At 46.0% G+C, this 18,813-nt stretch overlaps 1 protein-coding gene and 1 long non-coding RNA gene across 3 annotated transcripts in view; both read left to right on the forward strand.

Moving 5' to 3' along the window:
* Window positions 1-18,813, forward strand: part of LOC147145391 (endogenous retrovirus group V member 1 Env polyprotein-like) — a gene marked incomplete at its 5' end in the record, with an annotated part of 97,941 nt that overhangs the window by 57,407 nt on the left and 21,721 nt on the right. The gene's annotated exons all lie outside the window — the stretch shown is intronic.
* LOC147145393 (uncharacterized) overlaps window positions 1-18,813 on the forward strand; it is a 39,022-nt gene that overhangs the window by 434 nt on the left and 19,775 nt on the right. For both annotated transcript variants that reach the window (XR_015087466.1, XR_015087465.1), the window contains exon 2: window positions 3,326-3,930. This is a non-coding gene — a long non-coding RNA (uncharacterized LOC147145393). The remainder of the gene's footprint in view (window positions 1-3,325; window positions 3,931-18,813) is intronic.

Here is an 18,813-nt window from a genome sequence, read left to right on the forward strand (position 1 = left end):
GTTCCCCCTTCCCATGGGCTCACCACTGGTGGGAGGAGCCAAAGGGGTCGGGTGCCGTGTGAGCTGGGCAGCGGCAGAAGACAGGGACCTTGGCGGTCCGATCCCCGGCAACAAAAACTAGCTCTTGGGACATGGATTGTCACCTCTCTGGCAGGGAAGGAGCCTGAGCTAGTGTGTGAGGCTGAGAGGTTCCGACTAGATATAGTCGGGCTCACCTCCACGCACAGCTTGGGTTCTGGTCCCAGTCCTCTCGAGAGGGGTTGGACACTCTTCCACTCTGGAGTTGCCCAGGGTGAGAGGCGCCGAGCAGGTGTGGGCATACTTATTGCGCCCCGGCTTGGCGCCTGTACATTGGGGTTTACCCCAGTGGACGAGAGGGTAGCCTCCCTCCGTCTAAGGGTGGGGGGACGGGTCCTGACTGTGCTTATGCACCAAACGGCAGTGCAGAGTACCCACCCTTTTTGGAGTCCTTGGAGGGTGTGCTGGAAGGCGCTCCACCTGGGGACTCCATCGTTCTGCTGGGGGACTTCAATGCTCACGTGGGCAATGACAGTGAGACCTGGAGAGGTGTGATTGGGAGGAACGGCCCCCCGAACTGAACCCGAGCGGTGTTCGGTTACTGGACTTCTGTGCCCATCACGGATTGTCCATAACGAACACCTTGTTCAAACATAAGGGTGTCCATATGGGCACTTGGCACCAGGATACCCTAGGCCGCAGTTCGATGATCGACTTTGTAGTCATATCATCGGACTTGCGGCCGCATGTTTTGGACACTCGGGTGAAGAGAGGGGCGGAGCTGTCAACTGATCACCATCTGGTGGTGAGTTGGCTCCGATGGTGGGGGAAGATGCCGGTCCGACCTGGCAGACCCAAACGTCTTGTGAGGGTTTGCTGGGAACGTCTGGCAGAATCCCCTGTCAGAAGGAGTTTCAACTCCCACCTCCCGCAGAACTTTTCCCACGTCCCGGGGGAGGCGGGGGACATCGAGTCCGAGTGGACCATGTTTCGTGCCTCCATTGTTGAGGCGGCCGATCGGAGCTGTGGCCGCAAGGTGGTCGGTGCCTGTCGTGGCGGCAATCCCCGAACCCGCTGGTGGACACTAGTGGTAAGGGATGCTGTCCAGCTGAAGAAGGAGTCCTATCGGGCCTTTTTGGCCTGCGGGACCCCGGAGGTAGCTGACAGGTACCGGCTGGCCGAGCGGAATGCAGCTCTGGCGGTCGCTGAGGCAAAAACCCAGGTGTGGGAGGAGTTCGGGGAGGCCATGGAAAATGACTTCCGGACGGCTTCGAGGAAATTCTGGTCCAACATCCTACGTCTCAGGAGGGGGAAGCAGTGCACCATTAACACTGTTTATAGTGGAGATGGGGTGCTGCTGACCTCAACTTGGGACGTTGTGGGTCGGTGGGGAGAGTACTTCGAAGACCTCCTCAATTCCACCGACACGCCTTCCACTGAGGAAGCAGAGCCTGGAGACTCTGAGGTGGGCTCTCCTATCTCTGGGGTTGAAGTAACTGAGGTAGTCAAAAAGCTCCTCGGTGGCAAAGCCCCATGGGTGGATGAGATCCGCCCGGAGTTCATAAAGGCTCTGGATGTTGAGGGGCTGTCATGGTCGACACGTCTCTACAACGGGGACAGTGCCTCTGGATTGGCAGACCGGGGTGGTGGTCCCCCTTTTTAAGAAGGGGGACCGGAGGGTGTGCTCCAATTACAGAGGGATCACACTCCTCAGCCTCCCCGGCAAGGTCTATTCACGGGTGCTGGAGAGGAGGGTCCGTCGGAAGGTTGAATCCCGGATTCAGGAGGAGCAATGTGGTTTTCGTCCCGGCCGTGGAACAGTGGACCAGCTCTACACCCTCAGCAGGGTCCTCGAGGGTGCATGGGAGTTCGTCCAACCAGTCTACATGTGTTTTGTGGACTTGGAGAAGGCATTCGACCGTGTCCCTCGGGGAGTTCTGTGGGGGGTGCTTCGGGAGTACGGGGTACCGAGCCCCCTGATAAGGGCCGTCCGGTCCCTGTACCACCGATGTCAGAGTTTGGCCCACATTGCCGGCAGTAAGTCGGATTCGTTTCCTGTGGGGGTTGGACTCCACCAAGGCTGCCCTTCATCACCGATTCTGTTCATAACCTTTATGGACAGAGTTTCAAGGCGCAGCCGAGGTGTCGAGGGGGTCCGGTTTGGTGGCCTCAGTATTGCATCTCTGCTTTTGGCAGATGATGTGGTACTGTTGGCTTCTTCAAGCCGCGGTCTCCAACTCTCGCTGGAGTGGTTCGCAGCCGAGTGTGAAACGGTCGGAATGAAGATCAGCACCTCCAAATCTGAGACCATGGTCCTCAGTCGGAAAAGGGTGGCGTGCCCTCTCCGGGTCGGGGATGGGATTCTGCCCTAAGTGGAGGAGTTCAAGTATCTTGGGGTCTTGTTCACGAGTGAGGGTAAGATGGAACGGGAGATCGACAGGCGGATCGGTGCAGCGTCTGCTGTGTTGCGGACTCTGTATCGGTCTGTCGTGGTGAAGAAGGAGCTCAGCCGAAAGGCGAGGCTCTCAATTTATCGATCAATCTACGTTCCTACTCTCACCTATGGTCATGAGCTGTGGGTCATGACCGGAAGAACAAAATCTCGGATACAAGCGGCCGAAATGGATTTCCTTCGCAGGGTGTCCGGGCTCTCCCTTAGAGATAGGGTGAGAAGTTCGGCCATCCGGGAGGGACTCAGAGTCGAGCCGCTGCTCCTCCGCGTTGAGAGGAGCCAGTTGAGGTGGCTCGGGCATCTGATTAGGATGCCTCCTGGACGCCTCCCTGGTGAGGTGTTCTGGGCATGTCCCACCGGCAGGAGACCCAGAACACGCTGGAGAGACTATGTCTCCCAGCTTGCCTGGGAACGCCTTGGGATCCTTTCGGAAGAGCTGGAAGATGTTGCTGGGGAGAGAGAAGTCTGGGCTTCCCTGCTGAAGCTGCTGCCTCCGCGACCCGACTTCGGATAAGCGGGAGATCATGGATGGATGGATGGACGTTTTCATATGGTCCCCATAAGGAAGTGACGTAGTGTTTACATAAATGTCCCCACAATGTCTGTTTGATTCAACATGTGTGAAAGCAACCAGAGCTTGCCTGGAGAGGAAGGAATGTGCATGATGATTTGAAGTTTTCTTTCAGAAATCAGTGTCATGCGTTTCGTTTGAGAGAGATTCTGTGTGAACTATTGTTTGCTTCTTTTTTCCCTATTGTGTTGTGCAGAACATGCATCATATTGGCCATTGGCCTCTACATCAATGATATTCTGACTCTGGTATCTTCTGGTATCATTGTTCAATGTCTCTATAAGGGCCCCGCATGACAGTCACAGATATGGCATATTAACCTTCTTCTCCACCTCCGAGTAGGATGGATGATGGCAGGCATCCAACCAACACTCTCCAGGAGATACGTACAAATGTTCTACTTCTCTTCTCATGTTTTTGAATTTCTCTCACATTTTCTAAGTAGTGCCCATGAGAATAAATCACCGTTTTGGTAGTGTTATTGTGAAAAAAATAAAACATTTAACATCACCCATGATGAATGTTTAATGAATGTTTGCGTTATTTGTGGTAAAATTCATGTATCAATGAATATACTTGTATTAATCATGACTTATTTTGGGCTCTCACAATGTCCCCACATCGAACTTTCACTTCCACATCACAACACAGTTAAGATAAGATAAGATAGAAAATAATGTTTACTATGAAGTTGTTCTCTCTGGCAATGTGTGTATCGAAAGTATATTGTATACACTTTACTTGAGGTTGACTATTAGTTTATTATGTCATATTCTAAAATGTTATTTTTCTAAATCTATTACAGATGACTAACTGACCAATTATAGCCAATGACATGACTTTACAAGACCCTTGTCCTGATGCTGCTGGTCCAAGCAACATTCAGCAGGTATATTCCTATCCATCACTTTTTCATGTAATTGGGTTTCTCTATAGCTGTGCATTCGTGGTGATGCACAGTAATTTTCATGATTAAGTATTGTGTTTGAACACAACAGGCAATTTCCCATAATGCATTCAGAATGTTAGTGTTAGCAGACTATTTCAGGTAGATTTGTGACAGGGATTATTATCTTGTTTAGTTGTTTTTTCTGAACACTCACGGTGTCCCCACATCACTCTTTCACTAAGAATGCATGAGGGAAAACGGTGTAAAATGTTTTAATATGGTCCACATAAAGAACTGACATAGTGTTTACAGAAATCCCCACAAAGTTGTTTGATTCAACATGAAAGCAGCCAGAGATTGTCTGGGGAGTTAAAGGGGGGGGCGGGGGGATTGCTGTCCCATTTGACTCATTTTACTTTTCCATTTTAAATATTGTTTGACAGAAAATATTTACATGTATATTTTTACGTTTTATTTGCAGGATCTGACTGTGAGACACAGTGACCTATCTCTGGATTTTGTACCTAGATTAAGAAAAACTAAAAGTGTTATCGTAAATTTATCCATCATGTGGAGAAAAACATAGTAGATTAAATAGGAGTATTGGTTTTCACTTACAGGAAATGTATTTGGATCGTCAGTCATCTGTAATTGAATAGATAAGATTATCAAATGAATGTCCTATCTTTCACCCCCTAAAATCATTTCCAACATAGTTGTAGACATTGTTACCTACAAGAGGATGTAATTCCCATAAATGTAAAGTTTTCAGTTTAATTCAAAAGTATTTTTTCCCAGTGATTGTCAGCCTACCATTAAAGGGAGTCCATGATAAAAGAGCACTCAAAAGAAAACACTGATGCACTCTAGATTTAAACAAAAACAGTTTAAACTGTTTTGTGATTGTGTGTGTGGATTGCCAGTTGCTGTGCTGTTCAAGGTAGGAGGCTTCATAGTCAGAGCCCAAACAATCATATGACATAAATATATGGTAACCCGTATGTTTTAAATGATCCACACCTTTAATCACACACCTTTGAGCAGTCCACTGACTATACAGGAGGCAGGCTGGTTGGCAGAAATGTGTTTACTCTGCATCCCTACTGAAAGTTGAGTTAAGTTTATTTTTTGCAATGACATTTGCTGATGAGCGTTTCAATTAATTGTTGACATGAGTTTTCCACTTTAACCTACTATGTACACTTTTTTCTTCATGAAAAATATTTACAAACATTACATTAATTATTTTTTTTTCTTTTCAATGTCATTGCATGTACGCAATTGTAACAGTATTTGAATTTATTTCAGATGAAAGGCAGAAGATTCAGATTAATTTTTCTATTCTACACCATCGAGTGGAGATGATTTCATCCCCGATACCACCTCCAAAATTGATACTAACAGCGAGACTAGCAACAAACTCAAATGATAAAACATCTTTATTTTGATGATAGAGCTGCCACGGGTTCCCCTATTTGCGACTCTACAACACCAGATGATATGATGGGATTTGACAGACCAAGCTATACATCTAATATTAGAGCAGAAGATTAGCCGTGTGACAGTGAAGCAGAACAATCCTGTTCCAGTAGAGAAGATGAAGAACCCTGTCTCAGTTCTGAAGATCCCCTTTCAAGTAAACCGTAGGCACCGTATTTGTTGGTCCAAGCAAAAAAAAAAAAAGGTGGGAAAAGAGTGTGAGACATTATTGCTTGTATTGTTCAAAGCCTTATGCCAAGATGGCAAGGCATTTAGAACATGCACATAATGATAGATCTGATGTGGGTAGTGCTGTAAACTTTCCAAATAGCTCAAAGGAAAGAAAAAAACAGATTCTATTCTGAACAAAGGAAACTGTTCCTACAATGCTTCTGTTATGGAGTCAAGAAATGGAAAATTAGTGCCATTTAAAAATCTTCCTAAAGAGGCACAGGGGAATGACTTTATGCACTGTGCATACTGTTAAGGAATCTACTTACGCAAAGTTCTCTGGCGTCATATGCGCAACTGTCTACTCAAACATGGATCAGTTGCCCCCAAGTCAGGAAAGAACCATGTTCACACCTTATGTACATACAAGCATTAGTAAATAGTCATTTCTGCCATGAATCCTGGCCCAATCTCACACATGATAAAGATAAACAAGTCATTGTTGATTAAGGGCAACACTTGTTAAATTAAAGAGGGACATCAGCAAAGAATAAAGATCACATGCGAGAGATGATACTAGAATTGGGAAGGTACGTTCAAGGTGCCAGGAGAATGACTTCCTTGAAAAATATGGAAGTGCTCATTTATCCAAAAAAGTACATGGAGACTGTTAAAGCTGTCAAATTTACCTGCAGGTATGAGAGTGAATCAGACAGCTTCTTGATTCCATCACTATCAAGCAAACTTGGGCACTCCTTAGTTAAAATAAGCAGACTCTTAAAGGTTAAGGGTTTAATCTAAAACAATGAAACGCTTTTAAGGATGTCAGCAACTTTGAAGCAGTCCATCAGGAAAGTGGCATGCGTTGATTTATTTGAGGTTCAAGTTATTGAAAATGCAATTTTTCATTATTTAGGTTTTTTTTTCCACTGTAAGTAAAGGCAATGTTTTATGTTCAAACTGAATATTATTGTGTCTTACAAAAATGAATATACTTTCTGTAAATACAGTAAATACACTATCCTGTTTTATGAGTACTTCAGTGGTGACACTTTCAACAGTTAACTGAAGGATGACACTCCTCAATGTCAATATGAGTTTTTAATGACAAAGATGAGGAAGCCCTGCATCAAAATAAATCAATAGTAAGGATGTGAAAAACAATATAAATCTACCAACATTGACAACTGCAACAGATTAACATAAACCTCCTGCATTCAGCAGTAGTGGTCTAGCTATCATCTAACTAACAGCAGGGTAACATACTCATCACAAAACGTAATTAAAATAATACACAGATATTGTGGGCATAAAGATGACACAGCAATAATATAGGAGTGTCAAATAAACATCAGGAAAACACTTACAATAATCAAAGGAACGGCTCTCCAACATCGCACAATGCATGTCTGCTTTCATCCGTTGGGATCGTGACACTGAGCCAAATAACGGCAGCTGCTTTCATCTAGCACCGCAGACAGGACAATCAATCCGTCACTGCCCCCTAGTGGAGGGCGAAACATCCTTCATCCCCCCAGTCCGGTAAGCTAAACAGGGCATAGCTTAAAGGACTCAGTCCAGCGTCCCGTCTCCGGCTCGTAGCGCTTGAGTGGCTTCCTAGTACGGCACGGCCGTGCCGACGGGGCTGGAGGCGGCGGCAGGCAATGTGCCACCTGGGGTGGTGAGCCTGAAAAGACACCAGGGGGAACGCAGTCCCTCTGGGATCCCAAGGCTAGAGACTGCCTCATCAGACAGCATCGGAAGGGAGGGGTCTGAGCCAGCATCACGGGGATCATCCCCTGATCGTAGGATGAGCTCCTGGGGTGTCACTCGGCCTGTTGGGGCCACGGGCAATGGCGATGGTGCCGCGGGCTGCTGGAGCGCATAGGGGGAGGCTGGCGTGTAGCCATGGAGAAACCGACGGTTGCGAAGAGTCAATCGTCCTGATCCATCCACCTTCACCCGATACTGATCATGACCGAGTGACTCCACCACCACTCCCGAACTGTCCCATTTGTTAGTGTTTGGGCCCTGCTGGTTCTGCAGAAACACCCTCGCGCCAGGTGCCAGTGGCCGGAGCGGTCTCGAGTGAGCCCTCAAGGATTCGGTAATGCGGGACATCCATGTCCGAAGGGCATCTCCTTCGCTGCTGACGCCAGAGAGGACGGACACGAGAGTCCGAGAACTTCTCAAGCTTGTTAATGAAGGGAAGCGAACCCTGAAGGGGACGACAATAGATAATCTGCGATAGATTGCAGTCCGGGTCGGGTGTGTTGCGCAACTGTATCAGCGCTCGCATGAATCGATCCTGGTCGAGAGTGCCCGCTGGACCAGTGTTAGACATTAGAAGGCGCTTCGCAGTCTTCACGGCAACCTACACTCTTCCATTAGACTGTGGAAAACTGACCGAGGACACACGATGCTAGATCTGATGGTGCCTTGGATCTCCCCTGACATTCCAGGCCAATAGATTATGGCACGGGCATACTGCTCCATCATTGAAACCCCCTGGTGGGCTGCATGCAGGTTCCGAATTCCGAGGGATCACGACCCGGTCACAGTACAGTAAGACGCCATCCTGTGCATATATGGACTCACAGACCAGCGACAAACTCAACAGGGCAGGTTTGTTCGTGTTAACTCTTTCCCCGTGCTCAAGCAGGTGCAGAAGGCGGCCGAGGCAAGCATCAGCTGCCGTCTCCTGTGCAATTATGGACCAGGAGATGGCACCAAGCTCTTCTGCATCACTGCGGATGGAAGCCATATGCGCCGACTCCACATTGTCAGGCATGCCCGGCGACCCCAGAGAGAGGCCATCCGCAGAGCTTGAGGGAAAAGGATGCCTGGAGGTCACGTCAGCGGCATGGTTGTTCTTGCTCGGCAGGTGGACAATGTCAAACCGCCAAGGGAGGGTACGCTGCTTGAGCCTAAATAGGCGCGAGTTCGTAATCTCATCAAGTGTTGCCGAAAATCTTCACCAGGGGCTTGTGGTCGGTCACCACTATGAGGTTGTCACATCCCTGTGTGAAATAGCGTTTCTGATCCAGACCCCAGGCCACAGCCAGGGCCTCTCCGTCTACGGCTGCATAGCGTTGCTCCGCCGGGGACAGGAAGCGTGAGCCCCAATCTCCTGTGCCTCGAGTATGCCCGAGGCACAGCTGCAATGCTGTTGGAGCAGAAAGTAGCCGATACCACGCCTGGACCAGTCATGGCGGAGGCATCCACGTATTTAGCGAGTGGCTCGACGGTCTCGTCTGACACCCTGAAGCCAGCGAAATCAACATCCCTCTCTGCGAACTGGAACTTGTCCGCGTTCAACACAATGCCTGAACAGCCGACGCGTGTCAAAATGTCAATGGTTCTCCACCAGTGCTGTTCAAGGTCGGTGTTGTAGTGGATAGTGTCATCCACGCATCGCTCCTGCGCTCATAGTTAGAGAGTACAGCGTCAAAACGGCGGTTGTATCCATCCCCCGATGAGAAAAAACCCTGAGGTGGCCTTCAGCCATCAGCCGAAGGCTGTGATAAAGGTGGTCAGATGACGATCAGACTCACGCAGAGGCACACTGTGGTAGCCATTCCAGGCATCCGTGACAGTCTTCCAGGTGCCCTTTGGGATACGACGCGCAAGGTGGAATGGGGACTCAGAGGAGAATCTCTCGCGCTGGCAGAACATGTTGAGTGGCGAGAGGTCATCGTGGACTCTCTGCTGCCAGTGTAGAGGCACTACGGTCGCGGTGTGGCTTGCTTTCGGTTTGGCCGTGGGATCGTCATGTATCTCTATAGGTGGCCCATCCATGCACGGCAACTCTCGATGAGGGCAGGTGTTGAACGTGGATGAGGCATACCTCTGGAGTAGCCAGTCCTTAATCCGGCTGATGTTTTCCAGCGTACAAGGGAAGGGCAGGGCTGCAGGGCGTGTCAGCGGGACCGTCCGCTGTGGACATGAGCAGGAGCCATGACAGTCACTCTGATCCGTGCAGCCGCCATTGACAGACCTTATAGCCGAGACGGGCAGAGGACCGACAGGCGTGTAAGCATCAGGCACACACTCATCTCTGGGTTGACGTCACCCAAAGGGAAGTGTTTGGGTGGGAGCCCAAGGTTGAGCAGAGAGTCATAAGAGAGATACATGGCCTGAGCTGCTGACGTACACCATGGAACGGCATGACGACACCAACCCGCCACTGGCGGTATCCGAGAGCCTGGCAAAAAAGGCCTCTTCGACAGATATGGGGGAGCGGTTAGCGGCCGACATGCTGAGGTGGACAGGGCAGGGCGCAAGTCATCTCGTGATAATCCGCAGGCAAAGAACTCCTCCAGGGACCAAAGGTCAGATTGCACGCCTGTGTCTGCAACGGCAGATACCCTTGCTACATTGGACGGGCTCACGCCAGTAGGGCCGTTGCTCAGTCCGACCGGCCTGTCAACGGAGATGGAGATAAGTGCTTGAGGATGGTCCCTCATCCTGGTTCACCTCCATTCACCCTTCGAAAAGATGTGGTGTTCGAGCTTGATGGGTATGTTCCCTCGGCCTGTGCGACGTCGGCTGGGGCGGTCACCGGACCGAATAGATGCATTCTGGGAGATTAGCTCGAACTCCATGGCAGCCTGTTGACTTCCGGCAGGCAGCTGTGGTCGCCTCTTGCGACGGCAGGCCCTATAACATCCAATACATAGCTGGTGAGGCTTGGCATTCCGCCCATGAGGCCCCTCCGTGAAGACGTGAAAGGAGCCCTTACACTCCGGGCACAAGGCGACTTTCGACTTGTCCACTGGGCTCGGAGTCCGGGCGGGGCTTGCCTGTGGGCCTCTCCTCAAGCGCTGGAATGACGACATGGCCGAGGGCTGAGGATGGGAGAGCATTACGAGCCATATCTTTGTTCTCAACAAGTCCAACCATGTAATTCACTGGCTTCTTCAGGATGTCAGGTACCCCTAGTGCTTCGTGCGGTATGTCGGAGTCATTTATCCCATTAATAAGGACATCACGGGTAATGTGGTCAGTGTAGTCCACCGTGTCGCCACACCTGCATACAGTAGTGTAGGCACGTCTCTGCTTTGCCGCGCACCCTGGCCGTAAAGGTGCGGAAGGTCCCATCACGTTCCTGGCGTAACTGAAGAAGCTCGGTGCGCAGTACACACGTGGCAACCGGGATGACAGCTAGTGAACGCATGGCAGCAATGAAATCAGGCAAAGTCCCTGAGGAGATGTCAGGAATGGCTTTCAGCAGGCTGTCACCAAGGTCCGGCCCAGCACATTGGAAGAGTAGGAAGAGGGCCTGTGCAGCCCCAATGCCCGAGCCAGCGCGGAAGACTTTCCACCGACGGAGGAACACGTTCCATTCCTCAATGGACACGCCAACGTCGATCTTTGGCTGGTCCAGTTTTGGACCCTGAGGGGTCGGGGCGTGGGCTGGCATGGGCTGGCGCGGCCGCGACCGCGACCGGTGGTGTACGCTGATGGACAAATCCGTGAATTGACAGCAGAGCAGCGGCGAGGACATCTGATATGTCATCTGTCTTGAAGGCGCAGCCAGGCAGAGGGCATTCAATGACGACAATGGTTTCCTCATGAAGGATGACACTCCTCAATGTCAGCGTGAGAATGGCAGCGCCCCCTAGCGCTCTTTCCCTGATCAGCCGGAGTCACGGGAATAGCCGATTCCAAACTCTCTATTGGAAATCATTGTACTTTCATTGCTTATAACGTCCAAAAACGGCGATCAATTGGCACCAAAATTTATGTGGACACCTCTACTAATGCCCACTTCAACATATCAAAAGGATTAACTTCTCCATGGCTGATTTGTGTGAAAATGAGGAAATGTGGAAGTGAGCAGAGCTACATAGGCTGGGACCAGCGCACACTGCTTCTTTGCTTAAAAAATTAAAAAAAAAAGACACCGCTTCTTTGCTGATCACGGTTAGGACGAGCAAGGCATTTAACACCAGTCAGGATATTTGCAGAGACTGAAGTGGAAATGAGACGTGCACATTTATTTGGATGAGGAATGGCCCCAATTTGGAACGTAAACAGCTGAAAAGGTACGTTCCAACGCGGCCACACTCGGTTGAGGAGTCAGCCTCGCTGGAACTTTTTGTTCCCTGAAAATTGACGCTTGTTCGATGAGGGCTTACCAATAGAACGCCCAGAAGGCGGTCATTTGACTACTTGTGCTTTACATTTGACGATGTCATCCCGCAAATTTACAAATTAAAGTAATCTACTTGTAGCCAGCAGAGTTGTTTGTCAAATATCACGCAGATTTGTCATTCAATAGTTGTTGCAAAAAAAGTTGTAAAACCCCCTGGGCGTTCTAGTGCTCACTCTCTGTCTGACAACGCACGCAACTGCTTGGGCCCGCGACTTGAAGATCGACGCAGGGTGGACGCAGAGTAAGGCGCTAATATTGTTGTGCTAACATCTTTTGTTTTAACGACTTGAAGCTAGTTGTTGCTATTAGCCGTCCCATTATCCTACCTTTAGCCGGGGAGGGAAGAGGCTCCAATCTGCCTGCTGCTGCTGCAAGAGAATCAGAATCAGAATCATTTATTAATGGCCACACAACAGAGTTGGTGGAATTTGTTTTCAGCACAGAAGTAAGGCTCACATTTCTCCTGTGTCAGTTCCATCATCAACACCAAAAACATCAAGAATAGTCACAATCATGTTAGTGTACAGCAGGGGTCACCAACTCCGGTCCTCGAGGGCACCTGTCCTGCAGGTTTTCCATCTATTCCTGCTGTACACACCTGATTCAAATGATCAGCTCATAAGCAAGCTCTTGAGTAGCCTGTTCCTGATCATTTTAACAGCTGTGTTACAGCAGGGAGAGATGGAAAACCTGCAGGACAGGTGCCCTCGAGGAACGGAGTTGGTGACCGCTGGTGTACAGGTTACATCAAGACGACGATAGATTTAAAGTCCTTATGGCTGTTGGGAAAAAACTGTTCTTAAATCTAACAGTCTTTGTTGTGATGGACCTGTAGCGTCTCCCTGAGGGCATCTGTGTGAACAGGTGGTGAGCGGGGTGTGTGTGATCTGAAATGATTCTTACTGCTCGCTGTGTGATGCGTCTTCGGTACAGAGTGTCTATGGATGGGAGTGTGTGACCAATAATTTTGTGAGGATTTGTTGATGATGCGTTGAAGTTTAGACTGAGAGTGACTGTCCAAATTACCATACCTGACTATTATTGCTGAGGTGAGGATACTTTCAATTATGGCTGTGTAGAAATGAAGGAGACGCTGTCTCTCTCCTGAGAGTTGACATGAGTTTAGCATCGCCTAATGCCCGAAATATAACCAGTCAGGGTTCATGTGCGCATTCATGCTCTTGTCCGCTTCAGCTTGTGAAAGTGGAGGGGCAATCGCCACAGTATTTTTGATTTTGTGGAGATAATCATGATGAGATCACATTTTATGTGAATAAATCCAAACTGTATTGTGCAAAACACTTTTATACTTTCACAGGTTGAAGTGGACAAGAGTAGTAATGTGCATTTGCATTTTGGTGGTGATCGGTCACCGTTTCAGACAACAGAACTGACAAATCGAGCAATATTACCACGCTTGGCTCCCTCCCGTGACGTGGACAGCTGAGACCGAAAACATAACATAAGCAACGCCCCAAAAAGGGGCGGGGAAATTTGTCGTAAACCTAATCACAAAAAAAGCCCTTAAATCACTACAGAGTCTTTTGAGGTGGGCATTTTAGTACTAATGTCATTTTTACATACAAACCTATAATATAAGTGCCACTGTTAAGATCACCCAAGTGTCACCTTAACTGACAGACTGGAGCGGCAGCAGGCAGTGAAATGACGATATGTACTAAGGGTGCAACGATACACAAAATTCCCGGTTCGGTTCGATACAATCTTGGTAGCAAGATTTTAGCCGCTAACATCCACCATGTCGTAACCAATTCCACTCCCAGCTGACTCTTGTTTACCAATCATATTTCTTCTTCTACTCATAAACGCTGCAATGACAATGTCACTACCATCACTTACAGGCCAATACCAGCTGCTCACAGTACCACCACCCTCACTAGCTCCCCCTGCAGGCCCTCATTATCATTACCACTATCGGACAACTTTCCCATTGAAACCATCACCGGAAGACGCTTCCCTTGCACACACAAACAACGTGGTTTTAACAGTGGTAATCTAGTATATGTTAATACTGCTCATTCATACCACCATGAGCGCACGTCCAGCACAATAATTAATCTGGCCGTGCTGAACGTGCGCTCCCTTTTAAACAAAACTTTTATCATAAACGACCTGATTTTAGACAATAATTTACATGGTATACTTTTGTCTGAGACATGGCTTGGTACAGATGCTCCAGTTGCTCTCAACGAGGCTTGCCCACCGAATTTTAACTTTTTATTTTCTACAAGGGATGGCAAAAGAGGAGGCGGGACTGCATCAATTTTTATTAATACTCTTTTATCAAAGGAGATCATTTTTAGCAGCTATTTATCGTTTGAACACCATGCCTTTGTTTTTAACAGTCCCCCTATTCTCTGCATTACCGTTTATAGACCTCCCCATCATTCCACTTCTTTTATTACAGAATTTTCAGAATTCTTATCCATTTTATATTCCAGTTATAACAGGATATTAATAACTGGCGATTTTAATATACACATGGACAACATCATGGACCCACTATCCAGAGATTTTTCAAACCTTTTAAACTGCTTGGATTTTGGTTATAACCTATGGCTTGTCTGCTGGTGTGTCCTCTGTTGTTGACTTGGCAGTGTCAGACCACTACTGTGTCTATTTTAACATCGCCAGTTTTAATCATCTAGCAGTCCCGGTTAGAACAGTGAAGAAACACTACCTATCTTCTGAGGTGGCTGCAAATTTTATCGAGATCTTAAAAAGCACTCCTGCTGCACCCTGTGATCTTATTGTTGACAATTTTAACCTACATCTTAAATCATCATTAGATTCAGTAGCTCCACTTTTAATTAAAACAACAAAAACAAAGACTGTACCCCCGTGGAGAAACAATGCTATCAAAATATCAAAGAGAAAATGCAGGAGTGCAGAGAGGAGGTGGAGAAAAAGTAAACTTACAGTACACTATGAAATTTTATGCGAACAACTGAAATCCTACAATAAAACAGTAAAACTGGCAAGATCTTCCTATTTCTCAAACCTCATTACAGTCAATAAAAACAACCCCAGAGTTCTCTTCTCCACCTTTGAACTTTTAACTAGTTCTGATTTTAATAAGTCCCCACAGAGACCAACAGACGCTCTCTGTGAGGACTTTGCAGACCACTTCAGAAGTAAAATCGATGACATAAGATCCAGTCTTTTAGCCCGTCAAAACACAAGTTTTAATAAACCCGGACAATCATATTTACATGAGGAAACACTGGAAAGTTTTGCCCTGGTTGATGCAAGGACACTTGTTCGAGTTTTCTCCCAGGTAAACCCAACAACCTGCCTTTTGGATCCAATTCCCACATTTCTTTTTAAGACATTTTATAGATTTTTTGAAGAACAAATTTTAAATATAGTCAATTGCTCTCTTCAGACGGGCGTCTTCCCCGCTGCCTTTAAAACGGCGGTGGTGAAGCCCCTTCTGAAGAAGAGCAGTTCTGACCCGAGCGTTTTTAATAATTACAGACCCATATCCAACTTACCGTTTTTAAGTAAGATTTTAGAAAAACTGGTTTTCATCCGGTTGAATCATTTTTTAAATACAAATAATATTTTGGAGAAATATCAATCTGGTTTTAGGATGAACCACAGTACGGAGACTGCTCTTTTAAGGATTTTAAATGATATTAGGTGCACTGCAGACGTGAGAAAACTCACAGTCTTGGTGCTACTGGATCTAAGCGCTGCTTTTGATACAGTAGATCACCAAATTTTATTAAATAGACTTGAAAATCTAGTGGGCATCTCTGGTACTGTTTTTGACTGGTTTTATTCCTATCTCACAGACCGATATTTCTTTGTAAGTATGGATACTTGTTCCTCCAAAACCCATGAAATTAAATGTGGGGTTCCTCAAGGTTCGATTTTAGGCCCCCTACTTTTTAATCTTTATGTGCTTCCCCTCGGGGATGTCATCAGGGGACACGGCATCAGCTTTCACAGCTATGCTGATGACACGCAGCTGTATATTGCCGTGTCTCCTGATGACACAGGACCCATTGATACCCTTTTAAATTGCATTTTAGATATCAAGTCATGGATGGCAGATAATTTCCTACAGCTCAATCAGGACAAGACTGAGGTTTTAGTTATAGGTCCCGAAGGTCAGAGAGAGAAGCTTTTACCAAAACCACACATTTTTAATCCCTCACATTGTGTGAAGAACCTTGGCGTCATTTTTGACCCTGAGCTCAGTTTTATTCCTCATATTAAAAATGTAACCAAGATTGGTTTTTATCACCTTAAGAATATCGCCAGAGTCCGCCCGTTTCTCTCTCAGGCTAACACGGAAGTGCTGATGCATGCTTTTATTTCCTGTCGTTTAGATTACTGTAATGCCCTGCTCTCCGGCCTCCCGAAAAAGAGCATTTCACCACTGCAACTACTGCAGAATTCAGCCGCTCGGGTGCTGACGAGAACCAGAGGGCGGGAGCACATTACGCCAGTTTTGAAATTACTGCATTGGCTCCCTGTGTGTTTCAGGATCGATTTTAAAGTACTTTTATTAGTTTATAAATGTGTTAGTGGTCTTGGGCCATCTTATTTATCTGATTTGCTTTTATCATACCAGCCCTCGCGGATCCTGAGGTCCTCTGGCGCCGGCCTTTTATTTATTCCAAGGGTGAGGACCAAAATGCATGGCGAGGCTGCATTCAGCCATTTTGGTCCTCACCTTTGGAATAGCCTGCCAGAGGACGTCAGGTCTGCAGAGACTGTTGATATTTTTAAGAGGAAGCTCAAGACACACCTTTTTAGTTTGGCTTTCAACAACTTTGAAATAATTTATCTTTTCTTTTGATTGAAGATAATTCTATGTTTTGCTTTGAATGTTTTAAAGCACTTTGAGTTGCATTTTTATGTATGAAAAGTGCTATATAAATAAAATGTGATTGATTGATTGATTGATTGTCACGGTTCGATATTTGTTCGATACAAAAATATATATATTTTTTTAAACTACTATTTTATTGAAATTACCAACATTTGCTTCAACTCAGAAGTACAATTTTTAAATTTATCTAAATCTGGTTTAGCAATACCTGACATATTAAACAAAGACAACACCATGAAAAAACAAGAATACTTTACTAATACTAAAATAAATTATCTGATGGAGAAATTACTCATCTTCAGTGGTGCATTCTAAGCAACAGATTAAAGTACAAGTTACAAATAAATAGCTCCTTAGAAAAAAATTTAGACTGTACTTATATTATCAATTTTAGTTTTAACATCAGCAATTTATTAAACAAAAACAGGGCCTTAAAATAAATCAATCTTAGGTTAGAGTTAAGTTGGAACCATATAGGTTATATGTTTAAAAAAAAAAAAAAAGCACCTTGTAAAAAACACATTTGATAAATCACCTTCTTCTCATCATCTAATGTGGTGCATCCTTATCAGTCGAGTATACATAAAAAAAATGAGTATCTCCTTAGTACTGTATAATATGAAACATCATTGTTTTGGTTGTTTTTCATTGTTGGACTATACTTATCTTCTGACGTGTACTATCAACAGTTTATTAAACAAAAACCTTGCTTTTCATGTCCCACTCCGCAGTGATATTATGTGCCATGACTGTCAGGTAGCTCTGCGTAGCTCTTGACATCCAACCGTCTGCGGTTAAAGCAACAGCGGGGGCTGCTGACAAAGCCGTCGCTAATTTGGCTCCCGTTTTATTGTACAAAGCAGGAATTGCGGTACTGGTAAAATAGGTACGTGAAGGAACCTTATAACGGGGCTCAGGTGTCCGCAGCATGTTACGAATCACGGCATTTTCCTCAATCACCCTGGCGATTTCTTTTGGCCTCTTGGAATCATGTGCCAATGGCTGTCTAAGCGACACTGGTTACGTTTGTTGCACGGGTGCTTTTTCTTGTCGGCTGGTTCCACTTATTTTTACATCAAGGTGATGTCTGCGTAGATGTGTTGCCATGTTTGTTGTATTTCCACCGATGTTGTTTAGCATTGTGTGACACTTGCGGCATACCGTTGTAGTTTTGTCCACGAAACGCTTTCCATGTGGGGCTACTTAACACGAAAACCCAAGAACTTCCAAACGCTAGATGTGAAGTTTGATGGAGCTTCTTCCACTTCAGGTATGCTTGAAGCCATGTTGCAACCGCCAGCTAGCTTCCCATGTGACCTCTCAGCAACTTGGGCCAGATGAATGTGGAAGGAACAGTACTGTATTGCGTTCGCCATCGCAGCATATAAAACGGCAGAGTAGACCACATAACTTCTCTTTGTCAAAAAATCTTGCGTATTGTTCGATTCAGTGCGCACCGAACCGTGACCACTGTATCGAACGATTCAATACAGATACACGTATTATTGCACCCCTAATGAGTACTGTTTATTTTCTCTTGATTCTGTTCCGTTTTAATCAGCAAAATTGCTGCCGTGTTACTGTTCAGGTACATACATGTACATTTACAGTTTAAAATCGTTCTGTAAAAGTAGTAAGTACCAAATTTTCCAACATAGAAGATGACTTCATGGCTTTCAGTGAAGATGATTAAAGTGACTTGTGATTTCAAACACGGGAAATTAAGATAAATCAATTTAAGAAATAAATAAATAAATGTTTATTTTAGCTTTGTTCTGTTCCACTTCAATCAGCAAAGTTATATATATAGTGTATAAAGGCACTGATAGGAAATAATCTATTCAGGTACATAGAGTGCAAGTACATTAACAGTTCAAAATCGTTCTGTTAATGCAGTAAATATTTAATTTTTCAACATACTGTAGGTGCGGCTGATATAAAGGTGTGGCTTGTATATAGTTTTTTTTTCCTTATTTAAAAAAAAAATAGCGTAGGTGCGGCTTATATAAAAGTGCGGCTTGTAGTCCGGAAAACTGGTATATATGCTTATTCTCTATAAGCTTTTACATTACATACTATATTCTTGACCTATTTGACATTTCAAGTCATCCATTGTTGATATTGACAATACATTTGCACCGTTCCAGTCAAGCAAATAATATCATTTAATTGATAATAGCTCAACGTAATGTTGCTTGTCTGTGTGCGTGTG

The sequence above is a fragment of the Filicampus tigris genome, chromosome 7 (genome assembly GCF_054856515.1).
Source record: "Filicampus tigris isolate MCC_2025a chromosome 7, RoL_Ftig_1.0, whole genome shotgun sequence".
Lineage (NCBI taxonomy): Eukaryota > Metazoa > Chordata > Actinopteri > Syngnathiformes > Syngnathidae > Filicampus > Filicampus tigris.